The sequence below is a fragment of the Salvelinus alpinus genome, chromosome 6 (genome assembly GCF_045679555.1).
Source record: "Salvelinus alpinus chromosome 6, SLU_Salpinus.1, whole genome shotgun sequence".
Classification (NCBI taxonomy): Eukaryota; Metazoa; Chordata; class Actinopteri; order Salmoniformes; family Salmonidae; genus Salvelinus; species Salvelinus alpinus.
In genome coordinates, this window is record NC_092091.1 from 78,576,414 (window position 1) to 78,603,184 (window position 26,771).

Below are 26,771 nucleotides of genomic sequence, written 5' to 3' on the forward strand. Positions count from 1 at the left end.
GGGTGAGGCGGGTTGCAGGAAAGTGTATTCAGATCGTGGATGGAAAGTGAGGTTAAAATATATACGAATATATACAACAACAAAAATGAGGAAAACAACTATTTACACGGGGCAAGACAAACACACGTCCGACTGCTACACCATCTTGGTTTTTAATAATGGGAACAGGAACAATGGTGGCCCTCTTGAAGCATGTGGGCAAAGCAGACTGGGATAGGGATTGGGATAGGGATTGATTGAATATGTCCGTAAACACACCAGCCAGCTGGTCTGCGCATACTCTGAGGACGCGGCTAGGGATGCCGTCTGGGCCGGCAGCCTCGCGAGGGTTAACACGCTTAAATGTTTTACTCACGTTGACCACGTGAAGGAGAGCCCACAGGTTTTGGTAGCGGGCCGTGTCAGTGCAAGACGTCGGTGTCCGCGACGGGGCTGGTTTTCCTTTTGTAATCCGTGATTGACTGTAGACCCTGCCACATACGTCTTGTGTTTGAGCCGTTGAATTGCGACTCTACTTTGTCTCTATACTGATGCTTAGCTTGTTTGATTGCCTTGCGGAGGGAATAGCTACACTGTTTGTATTGGGTCATGTTTCCAGTCTTTTGTCATGATTAAAAGCAGTGGTTCGTGCTTTCAATTTTGCGCGAATGCTGCCATCAATCCACGGTTTCTGGTTAGAGAAGGTTTTAATAGTCACAGTGGGTACAACGTCCCCGATGCACTTGCTAATAAACTCGCTCACCGAGTCAGCGTATACATCAATGTTGTTGTCTGAGGTTACCCGGAACATATCCCAGTCCACGTGATCGAAGCAAGCGTGGAATCCGATTGGTCGGACCAGCGTTGGATGGACCTGAGCACTGGGTTTTCCAGTTTTAGTTTCTGTCTATAGGCTGGGAGCAACAAAATGGAGTCATGGTCAGATTTGCCGAAGGGAGGGCGTGGGAGGGCTTTCAATGCATCGCGGAAGATCCAGAAAGCTACCAGCTTGAGTCGTGCATTCGATATGCTGATAAAATTTAGACTGACTGGCCAATAAAAATAAAATATTAAGATGGACAAAAGAACACATACACTGGACAGAGGGATATTGTAAAAACGTGTTGGGGATTGTGGGGGATTTGAACAGGGTAAAAGGGATCTTGTAGAAGGAAGGCTATCACTCCATTTTGCAACGCCATGCCATACGCTGTGGACGGCGCTTAACTGGAGCGAATTTCCTCCTACAACAGGACAATATTGCTCCCAGCGTTGATAAAGCTCAGCTCGCTTATTTTCTTGATCTGACTGAGTTATAATCACGCCTGCGTCTTTGTTAGGAGTGGAATTATGAACAGTGGTTTGTTCATTATGTTTGCCCAGATCCCCTGAATTGACTTTTTAGCAGCATATTCACCACTCTCTCAAACGGCAAACTCCACTCTCTCGTGGAACAGTGAAACGAACTACCCCAGTTCATAGGCAACAGTCATAACAGTGGAGGCTGCCGAGGGGAGGGCGGCTCATAATAATAGCTGGAACAGTGCGAATGGAATGGCATCAAACACATGGAAACAATGTATTTGATACCATTCCACACCAGCCATTACCACAAGCCCGTTCTCCCCAATTAAGGTGCCACCAACCTCCTGTGATCGAAACGTCTATAAACTAGTTGCCTGACAGTGTGTTTGTGAGATGCCCAACGAAATGCAATTTTAAAACTGTCCTGCAGTGTTTACAGACATCCCCCAAACAAACAAAAACAGACTCTCTGAGAATCAGTGCACAACAGGCAAATAGGCGGTTATAGATAAGTCAGTCAGGTGGCTAGCTGCCGGCAGAGACTTCTACTGCAGGAACGTTTAAGGGCTCTGGATAATATTACTTAGCCAGCTAGAAGTATGAAGAAGCTCACGTTAAATGGAGCATGCCTCAGCAGGAGCAAAAAATATGTTACTAAGTTTTCATAATAACTTTTGCTTTACAGAGAGCAGGTTACTGAGACATTGATGTGGCACTCATTGTTGAGGCTGATGCAGGCAATACATGCAGGAGGAAGCAGAGGACACAGAGAGAGTGGAAGCAAGCAGAGTGAGGTTTCCCAAACTTGGGGTCAGGCCCCATGTGGGGTCCCCTAAGAACATCTGTACAAATTTGATCAAAATAAAAAATATGTTTCAATATGAACATCTCCACATGGCCTATCCTCCCTATATATCCTCCCTATTTGCCAGCAGCATACCACCCTGCATACCACTGCTGGCTTGCTTCTGAAGCTAAGCAGGGTTGGTCCTGGTCAGTCCCTGGATGGGAGACCAGGTGCTGCTGGAAGTGGTGTTGGAGGGCCAGTAGGAGGCACTCTTTCCTCTGGTCTAAACAAAGATCCAAATGCCCCAGGGCAGTGATTGGGGACACTGCTCTGTGTAGGGTGCTGTCTTTCGGATGGGACGTTAAACGGGTGTCCTGACTCTCTGAGGTCATTAAAGATCCCATGGCACTTATCGTAAGAGTAGGGGTGTTAACCCCGGTGTCCTGGCTAAATTCCCAATCTGGCCCTCAACCATCACGGTCACCTAATAATCCCCAGTTTACAATTGGCTCATTCATCCCCCTCCTCTCCCCTGTAACTATTCCCCAGGTCGTTGCTGCAAATGAGAATGTGTTCTCAGTCAACTTACCTGGTAAAATAATGGTAAAATAAATAAATAAATAAAAATATATGCCTACATTAAAAAGCAACCAATGCGGTTCTAAAAATGTAATGCTTTTAATTTTGTCGCTGATGTAGACTACAGTACACACATAAATAAGAGAGTCTTAACAAATCAAGGTATATCTCCAGCACTGCCTCAATACTCTCATAATATAATGCTGATGGCTGCTGTATTAGTCTAGTGTGATAAATCAGTTTATTTTAGGATGAACTACTTAAAAAGGTGTACCATCATCATGCGATTTAGTTGATCCATTTCCTGTCAATCATTTTATAAGGAAGTTATAGTTAACAATTGTAGAGCACATTTTTTTATAGACAGTCTACCACTCCGCCATTGTAGGCCATATTTTCTGACACAGAACAGTGAATACTGTCCTCAGGTGGCTGCCCTTGCTCTTAGTCTGCCTCATGTCCCTCTTATCACCATGGATACATCTTCCTGAAAACAATAGCACTATGCTTTATTTATACCTGTTCTGCCAGTTCATGTCCTAAAAGATTAGAATGTTCCAATGTGGTTAGCCAAAAAGATGACAGTTCACACAGACACCACCTAGAGTTGCTATCAAACAGATATGTCATATTTCTGGTTTGTCCACTTGATTCTTGCTTGTAGCAGGGTGCGGTTACAGGAATCGTTCTAACTATAAGTCACATGATTTCATGAGAAAAGTTTTCTGAAATAAGGGTGTGTAATGCAAGTGACCCAGGTCTAAATCAGTCCCTGATTAGAGTTTCTTTTTTTTAAAGCAGTGGAAATGGTTTAGAGGTCTAGATTTGAATTTGAGAGAAAGATGGAGCTCCAGATCGTCTTTTTCTGCATCTCACAAAACCTGGAGAAGTATGTATCACGTCAGGAAACCCATTCATATGACATATTATTATACAAAAAAAGTACCTGGAACGTTGCCAAATAATTTGCAGCTAATAATAATAATTGTTAATAATAATAATTTAATTGTTTAATGTATGCTAAGAACAAAAAAAAAACTTTTGTGAACTTCCTTACAATCTGTCATTATGCGAGATCTGGGCCATTTGATTTTTAACTGTTTAAATTACCTGAGAGGAATTGCAATTGTTACAACATGGTAAGTTCTAAAGTCTTTCCCAGTTTGAATAAGAAACAGCCTACCTACCAGTCATCAAAATATATTTTAACCTGACACTTTTATAAAACATGTTGACTTACCCTTTTCCTGCTGTTCAGAGTAGCCTAGCCTGGAGCATGTACTGACACGGTTATAATAAAAGGTGGAAGCCTAAGGTGCTGTTCCAGAGATAAGACGAGGAAGACAGGCAGAAGGCGAGGGGAGGAGCATCTGCTCATTCATCACTTGGGACAACTTTAGCAAAGATGGTGAGCCTGCTTTCCCTGCGTGAGCTCACAGTTCCTCCATAATATCTGGCATGCTCACGCGAGACAGTGAACAGCTGGCTCTGGACTACTTATTGTCCCATCCCTCTTGCCCAACCAGCAGCACCAGACCAGAAAGAATTTTCCAGTGAGAAGTCTCGCCCTGGGCATCCCCTCCGCGTGGAGGGGCAATAAGTAGTCCATTCGAGTGGCCCCGCCCCAATCCAAATAAATGAGGAAGGGAGATGTCTCGCTTTCTCTATCATCTCTGATTTTAGATATACCCGTTTTTCTACAGTGAAAAGACTACAATAGCCACAAAGCTGCAGTCTCAAAATGATTCAACATTTTGTTTAAAGTAATAAAAGTGTATTTTCAATGTCTTACTTCAGACATTTGTTAATAACATGCATTAAATCATATGAAATATGTTGACTCACCCACATAAGTCTACCTAGATGCACATGTATCATATCTGAAACATAGTTTTCTTAGTTTGGACCTAATGGCTATGCTAATGAGGACATGGCACTTGGTAGTAGCCTGCAATTCACATCTCCCATGTATACTGAACAAAAATATAAACGCAACATGCAACAATTTTACTTAGTTACAGTTCATATACTGAAATCAGTCAATTGAAATAAATGTATTTGGCCCTAACCTATGGATATCACATGACTGGTATTAGTATCACAGTATCCAAGATGGCGTAGAAGTCAGACGCCTTCGTCCTCGTCTTGTCGTGTCCTGTGTATATATATTTTTCTGTATTTTTACTTCACATTTCTTTTTTTTCTTTTTCTAAACCTCAACTTCAAAATACTCTCTTGCAACCCGCCTCACCCAATGTTTTTTTCTTTACTTTTAAACCAGAACCCCCAACAGAAGCTAGCCAGCTATCAAGCTACTGGCTAGTAGTCAGCTAACCACTGCTAGCAGTCATCAGCTAACATCAGACAAACCAGAGCATACCGGACTTATTTTCTCTCCATATCCCCGGATTCCTACCGCAAGCTCTGAACCTTTTCACCGGATCATCGCAGCTAGCTAGCTGCAATCCAAGTGGCTACTCCTTGCTAACGTCTCTGTCCCGAAGCAAGCACCAATTAGCCTGGAGCTAGCCCATGCTAGGCCCATCTCCCGGCTAGCTGAAGAGGTCCATCAGCCACTCCTTGGGCTGCAATACCTATTTTGCCAATTGGCCTGGACATCTTTTACTGCCGGTACGGAGCCCCGCCGATCCTTCATTACTGGACTACCAACGTAATCTGCCCGAGGCGGTTCTTCAACTGGCTCCTACGTCACGACGTCCCCTGAATGCCCATCTGCTAGCCTGCTAGCCGCGCCCCCCTAGCTGTCTAGAGCATATTGGACTGTTAAGCTGAAGAGATCCATCGGCCAATTTCTTGGGCCACTGTACCTATTTTGCAAATTGGACTGGACTCCTTTTTCTACACGGAACCCTACTAATCCATCACGACTGGTCTGCCGACGTAACCGAACGAGGAGGCTCCGCACAAGGAGGCTACAACAGACTTCTTCCATCACGATGTCCCTCTAAGGCCCTTCCGCTAGCTTGCTAGCCCCGGCCCGCTAGCTGTCTGAATCGCCGTGTCTCCAGCCAGACAAACTACTCACTGGACCCCTATGATCACTCAGCTACGCATGCCTCTCCCTAATGTCAATATGCCTTGTCCATTGCTGTTCTGGTTAGTGATCGTTGTCTTATTTCAGTGTAGAGCCTCTAGCCTTGCTTAATATAACTTAGCTAACCCTTTAGTTCCACCTCCCACACTTGCGGTGACATCACCTGGTTTAAATTATGTTTCTAGAGACCATATCTCTCTCATCATCACTCAATGCCTAGGTTTACCTCCACTGTATTCACATCCTACCATACCTTTGTCTGTACATTATGCCTTGAATCTATTCTACGCGCCCAGAAACCTGCTCCTTTTACTCTCTGTTCCGAATGTACTAGACGACCAGTTCTTATAGCCTTTAGCCGTACCCTTATCTACTCCTCCTCTGTTCCTCTGGTGATGTAGAGGTTAATCCAGGCCCTGCAGTGCCTAGCTCCACTCCCATTCCCCAGGTGCTCTCATTTGTTGACTTCTGTAACCAAAAAAGCCTTGGTTTCATGCATGTTAACATCAGAAGCCTCTTCCCTAAGTTTGTTTATTCACTGCCTTAGCACACTCTGTCAACCTGGATGTCCTAGCCGTGTCTGAATCCTCGCTTAGGAAGACCACCAAAAACCCTGAAATTTCCATCCATAACTATAACATTTTCCGACGAGATAGAACTGCCAAAGGGGCCGGTTGCAATCTACTACTGCAGAGTTTTGTCTTACTATCTAGGTCTGTACCCAAACAATTCAAGCTTCTACTTTTAAAAATCCACCTTTCCAGAAACAAGTCTCTCACCGTTGCCGCTTGCTATAGACCACCCTCTGCCCCCAGCTGTGCCCTGAACACCATATGTAAATTGTTTCCCCCCATCTATCTTCTATCTTCTAGGTGACCTAAACTGGGACATGCTTAACATCCCAGCCATCCTACAATCTACGCTTGATGCCCTCAATCTCACACAATTTATCAATGAAGCTACCAGGTACAACCCCAAATCCGTAAACACGGGCACGCTCATAGATATCATCCTAACCAACTTGCCCTTCAAATACACCTCTGCTGTCTTCAACCAAGAGCTCTGCGATCACTGCCTCATTGCCTGCATCCGTAATTGGTCTGAGGTCAAACGACCACCCCTCATCACTGTCAAACGCTCCCTAAAACGCTTCAGCGAGCAGGCCTTTCTAATCGACTACAAATCAACTGGACTAGACAACCTGGACACTCTCTTTCTAAAATGATCTGCCAAAATTGTTCAACCTCTCTTTCGTATCCTCTGAGATTCCCAAAGATTGGAAAGCTGCCGCGGTCATCCCCCTCTTCAAAGGGGGAGACACTCTAGACCCAAACTGCTACAGACCTATATCTATCCTACCTTGCCCTTCTAAGGTCTTCGAAAGCCAAGTTAACAAACAGATTACCGACCATTTCGAATCCCACCGTACTTTCTCCGCTATGCAATGTGGTTTCAGAGTTGGTCATGGGTGCACCTCAGCCACGCTCAAGGTACTAAATGATATCATAACCGCCATCGATAAAAGACAGTACTTGCAGCCGTCTTCATCGACCTGGCCAAGGCTTTCGACTCTGTCAATCACCACATTCTTATCGGCAGACTCAACAGCCTTGGTTTCTCAAATGACTGCCTTGCCTGGTTCACCAACTACTTCTCTGATAGAGTTCAGTGTGTCAAATCGTAGGGCCTGTTGTCCGGACCTCTGACAGTCTCTATTGGGGTGCCACAGGGTTCAATTCTTGGGCCTACTCTCTTCTCTGCATACATCAATGATGTCGCTCTTGCTGCTGGTGTTTCTCTGATCCACCTCTAAGCAGACGACACCATTCTGTATACATCTGGCCCTTCATTGGACACTGTGTTAACTAACCTCCAGACGAGCTTCAATGCCATACAACTCTCCTTCCATGGCCTCCAACTGCTCTTAAATGCAAGTAAAACTAAATGCATGCTCTTCTACCGATTGCTGCCCGCACCTGCCCGCCCGTCCAGCATCACTACTCTGGACGGTTCTGACTTAGAAGATGTGGACAACTACAAATACCTAGGTGTCTGGTTAGACTCTAAACTCTCCTTCCAGACTCACATTAAGCATCTCCAATCCAAAATTAAATCTAGAATTGGCTTCCTATTTCGCAACAAAGCATCCTTCACTCATGCTGCCAAACATACCCTCGTAAAACTGACTATCCTACCGATCCTCAACTTCGATGATGTCATTTACAAAATAGCCTACAACACTCTACTCAACAAATTGGATGCAGTCTATCACAGTGCCATCCGTTTTGTCACCAAAGCCCCATATACTACCCACCGCTGCGACCTGTGCTCTCTTTGGCTAGCCCTCGCTTCATACTCGTCGACAAACTCACTGGCTCCGGGTCATCTACAAGTCTTTGCTAGGTAAAGCCCCGCTTTATCTCAGCTCACTGGTCACCATAGCAGCACCCACCCGTAGCACGTGCTCCAGCAGGTATATCTCACTGGTCACCCCCAAAGCCAATTCCTCCTTTGGTCGCCTTTCCTTCCAGTTCTCTGCTGCCAATGACTGGAACGAACTGCAAAAATCACTGAAGCTGGAGACTCATATCTCCCTCACTAACTATAAGCACCAGCTATCAGAGCATCTCCCAGATCACTGTACCTGTACATAGCCCATCTGTAAACAGCCCATCTATCTACCTCATCTGTAAATAGCTCATCCAAAAACCGCATCCCCATACTGTATTTATTTATTTATTTTGCTTCTTTGCACCCCCAGTATCTCTACTTGCACACTCATCTTCTGCACATCTATCACTCCAGTGTTTAATTGGTATATTGTAATTACTTCGCCACTATGGCCTATTTATTGCCTTACCTCCCTTATCTTACCTCATTTGCTCAAACAGTATATAGTATTTTTCTACTGTATTATTGACTGTATGTTTGTTTATTTCATGTGTAACTCTGTGTTGCCGTTTGTGTCGAGCTTCTTTGCTTTATCTTGGCCAGGTCGCAGTTGTAAATGAGAACTTGTTCTCAACTAGCCTACCTGGTTAAATAAAGCTGAAATAAAAAAAATTAAAATAAAAAAATGGCCAGGGGTGCAGCCATGGTTGGGCCAGGGAGGGAGAAGGCCCACTTGGGATCCCCACCCACCCGGGATCCGGGCCCAGCCAATCAGAATACATTTTTCTCCCCAAAAGAGCTTTATTACAGACAGAAATACTCCTCAGCACTCTCCCCTATGATGATCCTGCAGGTGAAGAAACCAGATGTGGCGGACCTGGGCTGGTGCAGTTACACGTGGTCAGCGATTACGAGGTGAGTTGGACATACTGCCAAATTTTCTAAAACGACGTTGGAAGCAGCTTATGGTAGGGAAATGAACATTAAATTATCTGGCAACACTTCTGGTGGACAATCCTGCAGTCAGCATGCCAATTGCACGCTCCCTCAAAACATGAGACATCTATGGCATTGTGTTGAGTGACAAAAAATATTATTCCTGTATGAGTGAACAAACATACTCCTCAGATCAAATTTTCTTGAACACTGGGCCACTTTTTGGCTATGAACCCAGCGTGAAAAGGCAGAGTTCTCCCATTCGTTGTTGCGTCATCTCGCCTAAGTGCAGGTTGGAGCCCAAAGACTGTAGCTATAGAGATAGAGGACTCATGTGTACATTTGTGCCATTATGGCATTTGTGACATCATGGGCAGTTTTTGGGCTCATGATGTCACAAACGCTATTGAGGCTACAACCCATAGGAATCCCCACCCAATTGATTACTTTAAAATGGCGGAAGCCCTCAATGGCAATATCCATGCAATAATGGGTAATGTCCATGATGAGTCCTCCATCTAACTCTATGACTATAGCCTTCTTTCAATTTTGTCGACGACTGAGTCATTCAGGAAATACATTCAGCTTGGGCAGAATAATTTATATATATTACATTATAAATTCAGGGCAAACAACTTTCCGTCTATTCTTCTAAAACATTTTTAAATATACTCAATCTATTTTACATAGCTCATATGATATCAACTTGAGATCAAAGAAAATTTTAGGCTAGCCTACTTTTTACATGGTCATATACTGAATAATGAATTAAAACAAAAGCCTATTACCCTAATCATTTTCACAATTGTGCGTTTATAGGCTCTAATTAGGATTCGGCATTTGCACAAAATATTTCATGCATTAAAGCATTAGGCTATAATTAGGCCTTCTGGTTGGTAAGTTGGTGGTTGAAGATATCCCTCTAGTGGTGTGGGGGCTGTGCTTTGGCAATGTGGGTGGGGTTGTCCGGGGTATCATCGGATGAGGCCACAGTGTCTCCCGACCCCTCCTGTCTCAGCCTCCAGTATTTATGCTGCAGTAGTTTATGTGTCGGGGGGCTAGGGTCAGTCTGTTATTTCTGGAGTATTTCTCCTGTCTTATCCGGTGTCCTGAGTGAATTTAAATATGCTCTCTCTAATTCTCTCTCTCTTTCTCTCTTTCTTTCTTTCCCTCTCTCTCGGAGGACCTGAGCCCTAGGACCATGCCTCAGGACTTCCTGGCCTGATGACTTCTTGCTGTCCCCAGTCCACCTGGCCGTGCTGCTGCTCCAGTTCCAACTGTTCTGTCTGCGGCTATGGAACCCTGACCTTTTCACCGGACGTGCTACCTGGCCCAGACCTGCTGTTTTCAACTCTCTAGAGACAGCAGGAGCGGTAGAGATACTCTGAATGAACGCCTATGAAAAGCCAACTGACATTTACTCCTGAGGTGCTGACCAGTTGCACCCTCGACAACCACTGTGATTATTATTATTTGACCCTGCTGGTCATCTATGAACATTTTAACATCTTGGCCATGTTATGTTATAATCTCCACCCGACACAGCCAAAAGAGGACTGGCCACGCCTCATAGCCTGGTTCCTCTCTAGGTTTCTTCCTAGGTTTTGGCCTTTCTAGGGAGTTTTTCCTAGCCACCGTGCTTCTACACCTGCATTGCTTGCTGTTTGTGGTTTTAGGCTGGGTTTCTGTACAGCACTTTGAGATATCAGCTGATGTAAGAAGGGCTTTATAAATACATTTGATTTATTTGATTTGGTTGTGCAATTTTTATTGCAATAATGCTGGTAGCCTAATGTATCATCTTAAATTAGCGCCCACGTCCCCCAGATTTGCCTTTTTAGCAGAATATTCACCACTCTCTCAAACGGCAAACTCCACTCTCTCGTGGAACAGTGAAACGAACTACCCCAGTTCATAGGCAACAGTCATAACAGTGGAGGCTGCCGAGGGGAGGGCGGCTCATAATAATAGCTGGAACAGTGCGAATGGAATGGCATCAAACACATGGAAACAATGTATTTGATACCATTCCACACCAGCCATTACCACGAGCCCGTTCTCCCCAATTAAGGTGCCACCAACCTCCTGTGATAGCAATGTCTATAAACTAGTTGCCTGACAGTGTGTTTGTGAGATGCCCAACGAAATGCAATTTTAAAACTGTCCTGCAGTGTTTACAGACATCCCCCAAACAAACAAAAACAGACTCTCTGAGAATCAGTGCACAACAGGCAAATAGGCGGTTATAGATACGTCAGTCAGGTGGCTAGCTGCCGGCAGAGACTTCTACTGCAGGAACGTTTAAGGGCTCTGGATAATATTACTTAGCCAGCTAGAAGTATGAAGAAGCTAACGGTAAATGGAGCATGCCTCAGCAGGAGCAAAAAATATACTACTAAGTTGTCATAATAACTTTACAGAGAGTAGGCTACTGAGACAGAGTGATGTGGCGCTCAGTGTTGAGGCTGATGCAGGCAATACATGCAGGAGGAAGCAGAGGAGACAGAGAGAGTGAGGTTTCCCAAACTTGGGATCAGGCCCCATGTGGGGCCCCCAAAGTAAATCTGTACAAATTTGATCAATGTATTGGGTGCGTGCTGGTGGCAGGGAAGTCAGGCGCAGGAGTACAAACTTGATACAAACGGAGTCTTTTAATTAGTGTTCACAAAACTCCAAAAACCAAAATGTACAAAATAATAAAAGTGGGTACAAAACCCATCGTGCACCAGAACTTAACTTCCACAATACATACAAACAAACAATCACCGACAAGGACATGAGGGGAAACAGAGGGTTAAATACACAACATGTAATTGATGGGATTGGAACCAGGTGTGAAGGAAGACAAGACAAAACCAAAGGAAAATGAAAAATGGATCAGCGATGGCTAGAAGGTCGGTGACGTCGACCTCCGAACACCGCCCGAACAAGGAGAGGGACCTGCTTCGGCGGAAGTCGTGACAATCAAATAAGTTACGAACTAAAAAAATTCTAATATGTTTCAATATGAACATCTCCACATATATGCCTACATTTTAAAAAAAAAGTAATAATTTTAATTTTGTCGCTGATGTAGACTACAGTACACACATAAATAAGAGAGTCTTAACAAATCAAGGTATATCTCCAGCACTGCCTCAATACTCTCATAATATAATGCTGATGGCTGCTGTATTAGTCTAGTGTGATAAATCAGTTTATTTAGGATGAACTACTTAAAAAGGTGTACCATCATCATGCGATTTAGTTGATCCATTTCCTGTCAATCATTTTATAAGGAAGTTATAGTTAACAATTTTAGAGCACATTTTTTTATAGACAGTCTACCACTCCGCCATTGTAGGCCATATTTTCTGACACAGAACAGTGAATACTGTCCTCAGGTGGCTGCCCTTGCTCTTAGTCTGCCTCATGTCCCTCTTATCACCATGGATACATCTTCCTGAAAACAATAGCACTATGCTTTATTTATACCTGTTCTGCCAGTTCATGTCCTAAAAGATTAGAATGTTCCAATGTGGTTAGCCAAAAAGATGACAGTTCATCTTATCATCTAGGTTTGCTATCAAACAGATATGTAATATTTCTGGTTTGTCAACTCGTTTCTTGCTTGTAGCAGGGTGCGGTTACAGGAGTCGTTCTAACTATAAGTCACATGATTTCATGAGAAAAATGTTCTGCAGTGAGGGGTGTGTAAAGCAAGTCAAGGTGTCGTTGGATGAATGTCAACAAGATGCATAACCAGAATTGTTAAAATAACTATGTTTTAATTCAATCTGTTCATGCCCTAAAGTTCATGCCCTAAAACCCTCAAATTAAAATCTGGACCTCAAATGCTCTTCCACTGCTTCTCCTCCCATTCTCCCCCTCTATCAGGGACTGATTTAGACCTGGGACACCAGGTTGGTGCAATCAATCATCAGGTAGAAGAGAACACAGCCCCATTTCAAGATGTGAATACCCCTGCCCTAAAATAAGACTATGTTCAAATGTAGTCCATGAAGAGGTAGGCCTATTAGGATTATGTGCACAGCTATTAACCTCACATGTAGCTGTAGCAATTGGGCCAGGGGTATTCACATGTTACCCTACGAGGACTACTGCTGGTTTTCTGTTCAACCTGATAATTGATGGCACCACCTGGTGACCCAGGTCTAAATCAGTCCCTGATTAGAGGAATACTTTTAGAAAAACAGTGGAACTGGTTTAGAAATCCAGATTTGAATTTGAGGGGATTAGGCCTACAGCTAACTACATAGAGAGAAAGATGGTGCTCCAGATCGTCTTTTTCTGTATAGGAACATTATCACATCTCACAACGCCTGGAGGAGTATGCATTACGTCAGGAAACCCATTCATGTGACATATTATTATATTGCAATCTTCTGAGACTCGCAGCGCAGCCGCAAAAAAAAAGTACCTGGAAGGCTGCCAGACAGTTTGCAAGTATTTACAAAAATAACATTAACATTTGACAATTGTTTCATGTATGCTAAGAACAAATTAAACCATTTTGTAATTTTCCTTACAATCTGTCATCATTCGAGATCTGGGCCATTTGATTTTTACTTGTTGATTTTTACTTGTACCTGAGAGGAATTGCAATTGTTACGAAATTGTGAGTCCTAAAGTCTTTCCCAGTTTGAATTAGAATCAGCCTACCTGCCAGTCATCAAAACATATCTTAACCTGACACTTCACAGTGGTGTAAAGTACTTTTGGGGGTATCTGTACTTTACTATTAATATTTTTGCCAACTTTTACTTTTACTTCACTACATTCCTAAAGAAAACAATGTACATTTTACTCCATAAATTTTCCCTGACACCCAAAAGTACTTGTTACATTTTGACAGGAAAATGGTCCAATTCACACACTTATCAAGAGAACATCCCTGTTCATCCCTACTGCCTCTGATCTGGCGGACTCACTAAACACAAACGCTTCGTTTGTAAATTATGTCTGAGTGTGCCCCTGGCTATCCGGCAATATAAATAAAATAAAATTGTGCCGTCTGGTTTGCTTAATATAAGAAATTTGAAATGGTTTATACTTGTACTTTTACTTTTGATATTTAAGTACATTTCAGCAATTCCATTTACTTTTGATACGTAAGTATATTTAAAACCAAATACTTTGACTTTTACTCAAGTAGTATTTTACTGCGTGACTTTCACTGTTACTTGAGTCATTTTCTATTAATAAGGTATCTTTACTTTATATCACGTATGACAATTGAGTACTAATTCCACCACTACACTTTTATAAAACATGTTGACTTACCATTTTCCTGCTGCATTCAGAGTAGCCTGGAGCATGTACTGACAGGGTTATAATAAAAGGGTTGAAACCTAAGGTGCTGTTTCAGAGGTGAGACGAGGAAGACAGACAGGAGGTGAGGGGAGGAGCATCTGTGCACGCATCACATGGGACAACTTGAGCAAAGATGGTGAGCATGCTTTTCCCACGTGAGCTCACAGTTCCTCCATAATATCTGTGCACGCATCACATGGGACAACTTTAGTGAGCATGCTTTCCCCTGCGTGAGCTCACGGTTCCTCCATAATATCTGGCATGCTCACTCGAGAGAGTTTACTTATTTTCACATCCTGCTCGCCCCACCCACACTGCCCCAATCAGAAAGAATTTGCCAGTGAGAAGTCTCACCAAGGGGCACCCCCTTCGCGTGGAGGGGCAATAAGTAGTCCACTCGAGTGGCCCCGCCCTAATCCAAATAAATTAGGGAGTGGGGTCTCGCTTTCTCTACCGTCTCTGACTTTAGATATCCTTGTTTTTCTACAGTGAAAAGACTACAATAGCCACAAAGCTGTTGACAACTAAGGCAATCCATGACTGCAGTAGTTTAACATAGCAGTCAACCTATTTTTATTTATTTTACTAGGCAAGTCAGATTAAGAACAACTTTATTATTTACATTGACAGCCTAGGAACAGTGGGTTAACTGTCTTGTTCAGGGGCAGAACAACAGATGTTTACCTTGTCAGCTCAGGGATTCAATCTACCAACACAATGCTCTAACCACTAGGCAACCTGCCACCCCCAAAAATATAAAAAATATTTCCTATAGTCTCAAAAGTAATAAAGTGTATTTTCAATGTATGCTTCAAATTGAACACACGTTGTTAATAACATGCATTAAATCATATGAAATATGTTGACTCACACACATAAGTCTACCTGGATGCACATGTATCAATTCTGAAACATGGTTTCTTCGTTTGGGTTAATGGCTATGCTAATGTGGCGTCTACCTGAGGACGTGGCACTTGGTAATAGCCTACAATTCTCATCTCCCATGTATACTGAACAAAAATATAAATGCAACATGCAACAATTTCAACAATTTTACTGAGTTACAGTTCATATAAGGAAATGAGTCAATTTAAATAAATTCATTAGGCACTAACCTATGGATATCATTTAACTGGGCAGGGGTGCAGCCATGGTTGGGCCTGGGAGGGTATAGGTCCACTCACTTGGCAGCCAGACCCACCCACTGGGGAGCCAGGCCCAGCCAATCAGAATGAGTTTTCCCCACAAAAGGGCTTTATTACAGACAGAAATACTCCTCAGCACCCAACCCTACGATGATCCCGCAGGTGAAGAAGCCAGATGTGGAGTTCCTGGGCTGGTGTGGTTACACGTGGTCTGTGATTGTGAGGCCAGTTGGACGTACGTTTCTAAAACGACGTTGGAGGCAACTTATGGTAGAGAAATTAACATTTAATTCCTGACAACAGCTGCAGTCAGTATGGCAATTGCAAGCTCCCTCAAAACTTGTCAGGTGGATGGATTATCATGGCAAAGGAGAAATGTTCACTAACAGGGATGTAAACACATTTGTAGAGTTGCTGAGGGTGGAGCAGCACCCCCTGCTAAATCAAAATGAACTAAATAAAAATAAAAGCCTTTATTACTCCTGTATGAGTGGACAAACATTTTTTTATTTTTCCTTTATTTAACTAGGCAAGTCAGTTAAGAACAAATTCTTATTTACAATGACGGCAGTGTGTTAACTGCCTTGTTCAGGGGCAGAACGACAGTTTTTACCTTGTCAGCTCGGGGATTTGATCTAGCAACTTTTCGTTACTGGCCCAATTCTCTAACCACTAGGCTACCTCAGATCAAATTTTCTTGAACACTGGGACACTTTTTGGCTATGAACGCAGCGTGAAACATCAGTTCTCCCATTCGTTGTTGTGTCGTCTCGCCTAGCGCAGGTTGGAGCTCAAAGACTGTAGCCATAGAGATAGATAGAGGCCTCATCTTTATATCTATGCCATTATAGTGTTTGTGACATCATGGGCATCGCCACTGAGGCTACAATCCATAAGAATCCCCATCCAATTGACTACTTTAAAATGTCGGAAGCCGTCAATGGCAATATCCATGCTATAATGACTTATATCCATGATGAGTCCTCTATCTAACTCTATGACTAATTTAAATTTTGTCTGTGACTGAGTCATTCAGGAAATACATTTAGCTTGGCCAGAATAATTTATATATATTATATTATAAATTCAGGATAAACAACTTTCCGTCTGTTCTTTGAATTTTTTTTCAAAGAGACTCAATCTACTTTACAAAGCTCATATGATATCATATTGATATCAAAGACAATTTTAGGCTACTTTGGTTATTGTCAGATATGATGAATTCAAACAAACGCCTAGTAGCCTAATCATTTTCACAATTGTGTGTTTATTGGCTCTAATTAGGATTAGGAATTTGCACAAAATATTTCATGAATTCAAGCATTAGCATATAATTAGGCCTTCTGGTTGTGTAGGTGATTATAGGGAAATGTGCCATTATTATTGCAATAAGCATATTGGCTAAATTATCATCTTAAATTAAATCAATCACATCAAATGTATTTCTAAAGCCCTTTTTACATCAGCCAATGTCACAAAGTGCTGTACAGAAACCCAGCCTAAAACCCCAAACAGCAAGCAATGCAGATGTAGAAGCATGTGGTGAAAACACTTTGCAAAGTGAGCCGACACTGCAAAAGTCAAGCCATCCGTTTCCTCCTGTATTTTGGTTGCACAACACTTTACGACAGTGGTCACCAACCTATTCTGAGTCAAGATCACTTTCACATAAATACAAACAGAGATCCACAGCTCAGATTTGTTTAAACGTCAGGCCTACTTAACATTTTTAACATTAACCTAATAAAAAGAGTCTGTAGAAATGAGGTTTGTGCAGTAGGCCGGATACATTATCACAGCATATTGGCTATATATCAGACCTGACAATATTGTTCTTCTCAGACCACATTATATTTCAAAACTCGAGCTTTGATAACATAATAGATCAGTCTGTGTAGCACTTGCGAGGCACAGCTGAGCATAAATTTAACAAATTAGCTTTTTTATTTTACTGGACTGATGGTACCTGCATTTATTCACATGCTTTCAAGACAACTGGGAAGTCGGGGGAAAAAACGAAGTAAAATGATGGCGTCAGTGATCTTCAGGTCAGAAAGTCAGAGCTCTTGAAAGATGCCAGAGTTTCCGACTTGGAATTTTGAGTTGGATGAACGTTCAAAAGATTTTTCCCAGAGTTCCCAGTTGTTCTGAACGCACTGAAGTCGGAAGTCAGAGATTTAATCTCAGCGGAGGGAAATAGCAGCAGAGGGAACACCTCTCACGGTCCCTGCTCTCTCCTTCCTTTCCTCCAGTGAGACTGACCAGAGAGAGGGGACACTGTCTTCCACCTGATGGCGGAACTCGAGTCACACCGCATCTGCCTCAGGCACAAATTAATGTTGGTCCTTTGACCAGAGAAAGTGAAATACTCCTCGACGTTGATGTATATTGACTAAACTGGTTTGAGAATGTTTTAGTATGTTTCTAACTGTGGTTGTAAATTAGGAGTAGTGACTAAAGTGTTGTGGGTTAGATGGACTGTGACTGCATTGGGGATCTGAGGCGGCTCATAAATTAAGGTTGTGGTAGTAGAGGGGTGTTATTTCTAGAGACTGTGTATATTGTTATAGGAGATAGCTCATAGGAGAGGGAGGACAGCTGGCTGTGTAAAATATTGGGACAATTATGAGTAAATTGAACATTACACATACCTAGATTATGGTGAGAGTAAAAGTGATAGTGGTGGCATTTTAAAGCACTATGGTAAATGTTTAAGAAACTTATGACTTAGAGTTTTGTTAGGTTGGATATCCTTCCAACTCAGTGGTATTTTTCTTAATTTTGAACAGCTGGAAGACACTTGACATATTACATGCAGTAGTTATTCTTATGGCTGTTGCTGTAGGGACCGTAATTGGGCTATAGTTATGGGTAAATGTATCTGTAGCAGGAAGAGAGGTGTATGAGACAGAATGTTTACATAGGGCTGTTATTTAAATATTACGTATTAGTGATCTTGCCATAAGAAGAGAATCTGTGTTGTCAGGAAATGACCCATGTGTTGCAATGTGTATGTCCTCAGGTGAAAGCAGGACATAAGGAGCCAGAGATAACCAAGGGCATGGGCTGAATGCTGGAGAATGAGTGTACATCAAGATACACCAGGCTGGCGGTGTTGGGACAGCGTTGGTCTGGTCCACACACAGTGCTCCATACAGCACCTGCAGCGGTAAAGATCGTCATGTCTCTCTTCGTTGGGTGCATAGTTCTCACGAGAAGTAAGGTCCAGCTGCATAATGGGTGAGCTTGGAGACACCATGACAGAGGAAGCGGAGCTAAAGAGAGAGAGAGAGACCAGATTCCACTGTAGACATGCAGATGGGTTGGGTCTAGGAGCTACTTTAACGTCAGAGTTGGGTTAGCTGTTTTATTGGTTAATGCATCATATGAAAAAGGATAGATGTTGGGGTAATCAATCTTCCATAATCAAAATTATACCAACTATTATTGAGGGGAGAGGGGAGAGAGATATTATTTAATTTTCATGCATTATCAAAAAGAACTAAATCAGGGGTAGGGTAAGGCTAGCCTAACGGGGGTGCTGTTTAGCAAATGTTAAATTGTGAAAGCAAGATGTGTTACAGTCATGACACACAAACACAAACACAGACACACACACATACCCACACACGTTCACAGTAAGATCTAAGTGAGCTTGATATGTTTCATTAGATATATTGTCAATTTAAAAGTGTTCAATAGCTACATGTACTTGGTCTATCCCGACATTCTTTATGTTTTTAACTTTTTAAGTAGCTATATTACAGTGATTTTTGAAGACCCGGTGTAAAAACAACAATCACTGTAATAATGTCTGGTAAACTTTTTGTTGTGCCACTAGTAGATAATGAATCCAGAGTGATGACCATTGTATACCATACGATGCCCATATTATTCTATTTTAAAATATGGGGTAAAATGATTGATTATTCTATATTACAGTGAACGTTGAGTGTATACAAATTAAGTTAACAGACAAAATGACTGGTAAACATATTTTTGAGATGTGTGTCACTAGTAGATCATTAATCCAGAGTGATAATATTCCCATGTTATGCCAGTTTAACGGGATTCTTTTTTCCCCCTAGTGGCCTGGTTGTGTTGGGCCAGGCTGAGGTGGTGGTGATGGTTTCTGGGTACTGGTATGGGCGGAGAAGCAGAGGCAGGAGGAGCCTGCAGTGGAGGAGTGGCTGTGGGTGTTCAGGTGGTGTCCATGCTAAACCAGGCCCGGGTGCTGGAGAGGACTGAGTAGATAGCAGCTAACCCACTCTGCTCAGCCCTCCCTACATACACTGGTAGGACTAGGAAGCAGCCTCAGCAACAGCAAAAGGGACCCAAGAACAGGTGAGAAATGGATGAGGATGGACGACACACAGATATAGAGTGACAGACATACAGTGGGGAGAACAAGTATTTGATACACTGCCGATTTTGCAGGTTTTCCTACTTACAAAGCATGTAGAGGTCTGTAATTTTTATCACACCTGTCCACACACTCAATCAAACAGACTCCAACCTCTCCACAATGGCCAAGACCAGAGAGCTGTGTAAGGACATCAGGGATAAAATTGTAGACCTGCACAAGGCTGGGATGGGCTACAGGACAATAGGCAAGCAGCTTGGTGAGAAGGCAACAACTGTTGGCGCAATTATTAGAAAATGGAAGAAGTTCAAGATGACGGTCAATCACCCTTGGTCGGGGGCTCCATGCAAGATCTCACCTCGTGGGGCATCAATGATCACGAGGAAGGTGAGGGATCAGCCCAGAACTACACGGCAGGACCTGGTCAGTGACCTGAAGAGAGCTGGGACCACAGTCTCAAAGAAAACCATTACTAACACACTATGCCGTCATGGATTAAAATCCTGCAGCGCACGCAAGGTCCCCCTGCTCAAGCCAGCGCATGTCCAGGCCCGTCTGAAGTTTGCCAATGACCATCTGGATGATCCAGAGGAGGAATGGGAGAAGGTCATGTGGTCTGATGAGACAAAAATAGAGCTTTTTGGTTTAAACTCCACTCGCCGTGTTTGGAGGAAGAAGAATAATGAGTACGACCCCAAGAACACCATCCCAACCGTGAAGCATGGAGGTGGAAACATCATTCTTTGGGGATTCTTTTCTGCAAAGGGGACAGGACGACTGCACCGTATTGAGGGGAGGATGGATGGGGCCATGTATCGCGAGATCTTGGCCAACAACCTCCTTCCCTCAGTAAGAACATTGAAGATGGGTCGTGGCTGGGTCTTCCAGCATGACAACAACCCGAAACACACAGAGATGAGAGAGAAGAGAGATGAGGAGAGGGGAGAGAGAAGAGAGATGGAGGAGAGGGGAGAGAGAAGAGAGATGGAGGAGAGGGGAGAGAGAAGAGAGATGGAGGAGAGGGAAGAGAGAAGAGAGAAGAGGAGAGGGGAGAGAGAAGAGAGAAGAGGAGAGGGGAGAGAGAAGAGAGAAGAGGAGAGGGGAGGGGAGAGAGAAGAGAGATGGAGGAGAGGGGAGAGAGAAGAGAGATGGAGGAGAGGGGAGAGAGAAGAGAGATGGAGGAGAGGGGAGAGAAAAGAGAGATGGAGGAGAGGGGAGAGAGAAGAGAGATGGTGGAGAGGGGAGAGAGAAGAAAGATGAGGAGAGGGGAGAGAGAAGAGAGATGAGGAGAGGGGAGAGAGAAGAGAGATGAGGAGAGGGGAGAGAGAAGAGAGATGAGGAGAGGGGAGAGAGAAGAGAGATGAGGAGAGGGGAGAGAGAAGAGAGACGAGGAGAGGGGAGAGAGAAGAGAGACGAGGAGAGGGGAGAGAGAAGAGAGACGAGGAGAGGGGAGAGAGAAGAGAGATGAGGAGAGGGAAGAGAGAAGAGAGACGAGGAGAGGGGAGAGAGAAGAGAGACGTGGAGAGGGGAGAGAGAAGAGAGACGAGGAGAGGGGAGAGAGAAGAGAGATGGAGGAGAGGGGAGAGAGAAGAGAGATGGAGGAGAGGGGAGAGAGAAGAGAGATGGAGGAGAGGGGAGAGAGAAGAGAGATGGAGAAGAGGGGAGAGAGAAGAGAGATGGAGGAGAGGGGAGAGAGAAGAGAGATGGACGAGAGGGGAGAGAGAAGAGAGATGGAGAAGAGGGGAGAGAGAAGAGAGATGGAGAAGAGGGGAGAGAGAAGAGAGATGGAGAAGAGGGGAGAGAGAAGAGAGATGGAGAAGAGGGGAGAGAGAAGAGAGATGGAGAAGAGGGGGGAGAGAAGAGAATAGAGGGGAGAGAGAAGTGAGATGGATTAGAGAAAAGAGATGGATTAGAGGGGAGAGAGAAGAGAGATGAGGAGAGGGGAGAGAGAAAAGAGATGAGGAGAGGGGAGAGAGAAGTGAGATGAGGAGAGGGGAGAGAGAAGAGAGATGGAGGAGAGGGGAGAGAGAAGAGAGATGAGGAGAGCGGAGAGAGAAGAGAGATGAGGAGAGGGGAGAGAGAAAAGAGATGGAGGAGAGGGGAGAGAGAAAAGAGATGGAGGAGAGGGGAGAGAGAAGAGAGATGGAGGAGAGGGGAGAGAGAAGAGAGATGGAGGAGAGGGGAGAGAGAAGAGAGATGAGGAGAGGGGAGAGAGAAGAGAGATGAGGAGAGGGGAGAGAGAAAAGAGATGAGGAGAGGGGAGAGAGAGAGAAAAGAGATGGATTAGTTCGGAGAGAGAAGAGAGATGAGGGAGAGGGGAGAGAGAAGAGAGATGGGGGAGAGGGGAGAGAGAAGAGAGATGAGGAGAGGGGAGAAAGAAGAGAGGAGAGGGGAGAGAGAAGCGAGATGGAGGAGAGGGGAGAGAGAAGAGAGGTGGAGGAGAGGGGAGAGAGAAGAGAGATGGAGGAGAGGGGAGAGAGAAGAGAGATGGAGGAGAGGGGAGAGAGAAGAGAGATGGAGAAGAGGGGAGAGAGAAGAGAGATGGAGAAGAGGGGAGAGAGAAGAGAGATGAGGAGAGGGGAGAGAGAAGTGAGATGAGGAGAGGGGAGAGAGAAAAGAGATGGGAGAGAGAAGAGAGATGAGGAGAGGGAGAGAGAAGAGAGATGAGGAGAGGGGAGAGAGAAAAGAGATGGAGGAGAGGGGAGAGAGAAAAGAGATGGAGGAGAGGGGAGAGAGAAAAGAGATGGAGGAGAGGGGAGAGAGAAGAGAGATGGAGGAGAGGGGAGAGAGAAGAGAGATGGAGGAGAGGGGAGAGAGAAGAGAGATGAGGAGTGGGGAGAGAGAAGAGAGATGAGGAGAGGGGAGAGAGAAAAGAGATGAGGAGAGGGGAGAGAGAAAAGAGATGGATTAGATGGGAGAGAGAAGAGAGATGAGGGAGAGGGGAGAGAGAAGAGAGATGAGGGAGAGGGGAGAAAGAAGAGAGATGAGGAGAGGGGAGAGAGAAGAGAGATGAGGAGAGGGGAGAGAGTAGAGAGATGAGGAGAGGGGAGAGAGAAGAGAGATGGAGAGAGGGGAGAGAGAAGAGAGATGAGGAGAGGGGAGAGAAGAGAGATGGAGGAGAGGGGAGAGAGAAGAGAGATGGAGGAGAGGGGAGAGAGAAGAGAGATGGAGAAGAGGGGAGAGAGAGAGAGAGATGGAGGAGAGGGGAGAGAGAAGAGAGATGGAGGAGAGGGGAGAGAGAAGAGAGATGGAGAAGAGGGGAGAGAGAAGAGAGATGGAGAAGAGGGGAGAGAGAAGAGAGATGGAGAAGAGGGGAGAGAGAAGAGAGATGGAGGAGAGGGGAGAGAGAAGAGAGATGGAGAAGAGGGGAGAGAGAAGTGAGATGGATTAGAGAAAAGAGATGGATTAGAGGGGAGAGAGAAGAGAGATGAGGAGAGGGGAGAGAGAAAAGAGATGGAGGAGAGGGGAGAGAGAAGAGAGATGAGGAGAGGGGAGAGAGAAGTGAGATGAGGAGAGGGGAGAGAGAAAAGAGATGGAGGAGAGGGGAGAGAGAAGAGAGATGAGGAGAGCGGAGAGAGAAGAGAGATGAGGAGAGGGGAGAGAGAAAAGAGATGGAGGAGAGGGGAGAGAGAAAAGAGATGGAGGAGAGGGGAGAGAGAAGAGAGATGGAGGAGAGGGGAGAGAGAAGAGAGATGGAGGAGAGGGGAGAGAGAAGAGAGATGAGGAGAGGGGAGAGAGAAGAGAGATGAGGAGAGGGGAGAGAGAAAAGAGATGAGGAGAGGGGAGAGAGAGAGAAAAGAGATGGATTAGTTCGGAGAGAGAAGAGAGATGAGGGAGAGGGGAGAGAGAAGAGAGATGGGGGAGAGGGGAGAGAGAAGAGAGATGAGGAGAGGGGAGAAAGAAGAGAGGAGAGGGGAGAGAGAAGAGAGATGAGGAGAGGGGAGAGAGAAGCGAGATGGAGGAGAGGGGAGAGAGAAGAGAGGTGGAGGAGAGGGAGAGAGAGAAGAGAGATGGAGGAGAGGGGAGAGAGAAGAGAGATGGAGGAGAGGGGAGAGAGAAGAGAGATGGAGAAGAGGGGAGAGAGAAGAGAGATGGAGAAGAGGGGAGAGAGAAGAGAGATGAGGAGAGGGGAGAGAGAAGTGAGATGAGGAGAGGGGAGAGAGAAAAGAGATGGGAGAGAGAAGAGAGATGAGGAGAGGGGAGAGAGAAGAGAGATGAGGAGAGGGGAGAGAGAAAAGAGATGGAGGAGAGGGGAGAGAGAAAAGAGATGGAGGAGAGGGGAGAGAGAAAAGAGATGGAGGAGAGGGGAGAGAGAAGAGAGATGGAGGAGAGGGGAGAGAGAAGAGAGATGAGGAGTGGGGAGAGAGAAGAGAGATGAGGAGAGGGGAGAGAGAAAAGAGATGAGGAGAGGGGAGAGAGAAAAGAGATGGATTAGATGGGAGAGAGAAGAGAGATGAGGGAGAGGGGAGAGAGAAGAGAGATGAGGGAGAGGGGAGAGAGAAAAGAGATGGATTAGATGGGAGAGAGAAGAGAGATGAGGGAGAGGGGAGAGAGAAGAGAGATGAGGGAGAGGGGAGAGAGAAGAGAGATGAGGAGAGGGGAGAGAGTAGAGAGATGAGGAGAGGGGAGAGAGAAGAGAGATGGAGAGAGGGGAGAGAGAAGAGAGATGAGGAGAGGGGAGAGAGAAAAGAGATGGGAGAGAGAAGAGAGATGAGGAGAGGGGAGAGAGAAGAGAGATGAGGAGAGGGGAGAGAGAAAAGAGATGGAGGAGAGGGGAGAGAGAAAAGAGATGGAGGAGAGGGGAGAGAGAAAAGAGATGGAGGAGAGGGGAGAGAGAAGAGAGATGGAGGAGAGGGGAGAGAGAAGAGAGATGAGGAGTGGGGAGAGAGAAGAGAGATGAGGAGAGGGGAGAGAGAAAAGAGATGAGGAGAGGGGAGAGAGAAAAGAGATGGATTAGATGGGAGAGAGAAGAGAGATGAGGGAGAGGGGAGAGAGAAGAGAGATGAGGGAGAGGGGAGAGAGAAGAGAGATGAGGAGAGGGGAGAGAGAAGAGAGATGAGGAGAGGGGAGAGAGTAGAGAGATGAGGAGAGGGGAGAGAGAAGAGAGATGGAGAGAGGGGAGAGAGAAGAGAGATGAGGAGAGGGGAGAGAAGAGAGATGGAGGAGAGGGGAGAGAGAAGAGAGATGGAGGAGAGGGGAGAGAGAAGAGATGGAGGAGACGGGGAGAGAGAAGAGATGGAGGAGAGGGGAGAGAGAAGAGCTGGAGGAGAGGGAGAGAGAGAAGAGATGGAGGAGAGGGGAGAGAGAAGAGGGATGGGGAGAGAGAAGAGGGATGGGGAGAGAGAAGAGGGATGGGGGAGAGAGAAGAGAGATGGAGTAGAGGGGAGAGAGAAGAGGGATGGAGGAGAGAGAAGAGGGATGGAGGAGAGAGAAGAGGGATGGAGGAGAGAGAAGAGAGATGGAGGAGAGGGGAGAGAGAAGAGGGATGGAGGAGAGGGGAGAGAGAAGAGAGTTGGAGGAGAGAGAGGACAGACTTAAACTAGTAGTGGACAATCTTATCATTAATGTCTAGTCAATAATGTATTAGTGTTTTTGTAATTTCTAATGTAATAACCTGTCTCCAGACCCCTAGAGAGAATGAGAGAGAGAGACAGAGAGAGAGAGAGAGACAGAGACACAGAGACAGAGAGACAGAGAGAGACAGAGATACAGAGAGACAGAGAGAGACAGAGAGACAGAGAGACAGAGAGAGACAGAGAGACAGAGAGACAGAGAGAGAGAGACAGAGAGACAGAGAGAAACAGAGAGAGACAGAGAGAAACAGAGAGAGACAGAGAGAGACAGAGAGACACAGAGAGAGAGACACAGAGAGAGAGACAGACAGTGAGAGAGAGAGAGAGAGAGAGAGAGAGAGAGAGAGAGAGAGAGAGAGAGAGAAAGACAGAGACAGAGACAGACAGAGAAAGACAGAGCGAGAGACAGAGCGAGAGAGAGAGAAGAGAGATGAGGAGAGGGGAGAGAGAAGTGAGATGAAGGAAAGGGGAGAGAGAAGAGAGATGGAGGAGAGGGGAGAGAGAAAAGAGATGGAGGAGAGGGGAGAGAGATGAGGGAGAGGGGAGAAAGAATAGAGGAGAGGGGAGAAAGAAGAGAGGAGAGGGGAGAGAGAAGAGAGATGAGGAGAGGGGAGAGAGAAGATAGATGAGGAGAGGGGAGAAAGAAGAGAGGAGAGGGGAGATAGAAGAGAGATGAGGAGAGGGGAGAGAGAAGAGAGATGAGGAGAGGGGAGAGAGAAGAGAGATGAGGGAGGAGAGGGGAGAGAGAAGAGAGATGGAGGAGAGGGGAGAGAGAAGAGAGATGAGGAGAGGGGAGAGAGAAGAGAGATGAGGAGATGGGAGAGAGAAGAGAGATGAGGAGAGGGGAGAGAGAAGTGAGATGAGGAGAGGGGAGAGAGAAAAGAGATGGGAGAGAGAAGAGAGATGAGGAGAGGGGAGAGAGAAGAGAGATGAGGAGAGGGGAGAGAGAAAAGAGATGGAGGAGAGGGGAGAGAGAAAAGAGATGGAGGAGAGGGGAGAGAGAAAAGAGATGGAGGAGAGGGGAGAGAGAAGAGAGATGGAGGAGAGGGGAGAGAGAAGAGAGATGAGGAGTGGGGAGAGAGAAGAGAGATGAGGAGAGGGGAGAGAGAAAAGAGATGAGGAGAGGGGAGAGAGAAAAGAGATGGATTAGATGGGAGAGAGAAGAGAGATGAGGGAGAGGGGAGAGAGAAGAGAGATGAGGGAGAGGGGAGAGAGAAAAGAGATGGATTAGATGGGAGAGAGAAGAGAGATGAGGGAGAGGGGAGAGAGAAGAGAGATGAGGGAGAGGGGAGAGAGAAGAGAGATGAGGAGAGGGGAGAGAGAAGAGAGATGAGGAGAGGGGAGA

General features: G+C 45.1%; 1 protein-coding gene across 3 annotated transcripts in view; it reads right to left on the reverse strand.

The window, feature by feature from the left end:
• LOC139579458 (up-regulator of cell proliferation-like) overlaps nucleotides 1-26,771 on the reverse strand; it is a 584,460-nt gene that overhangs the window by 419,829 nt on the left and 137,860 nt on the right. The window lies entirely within an intron of this gene.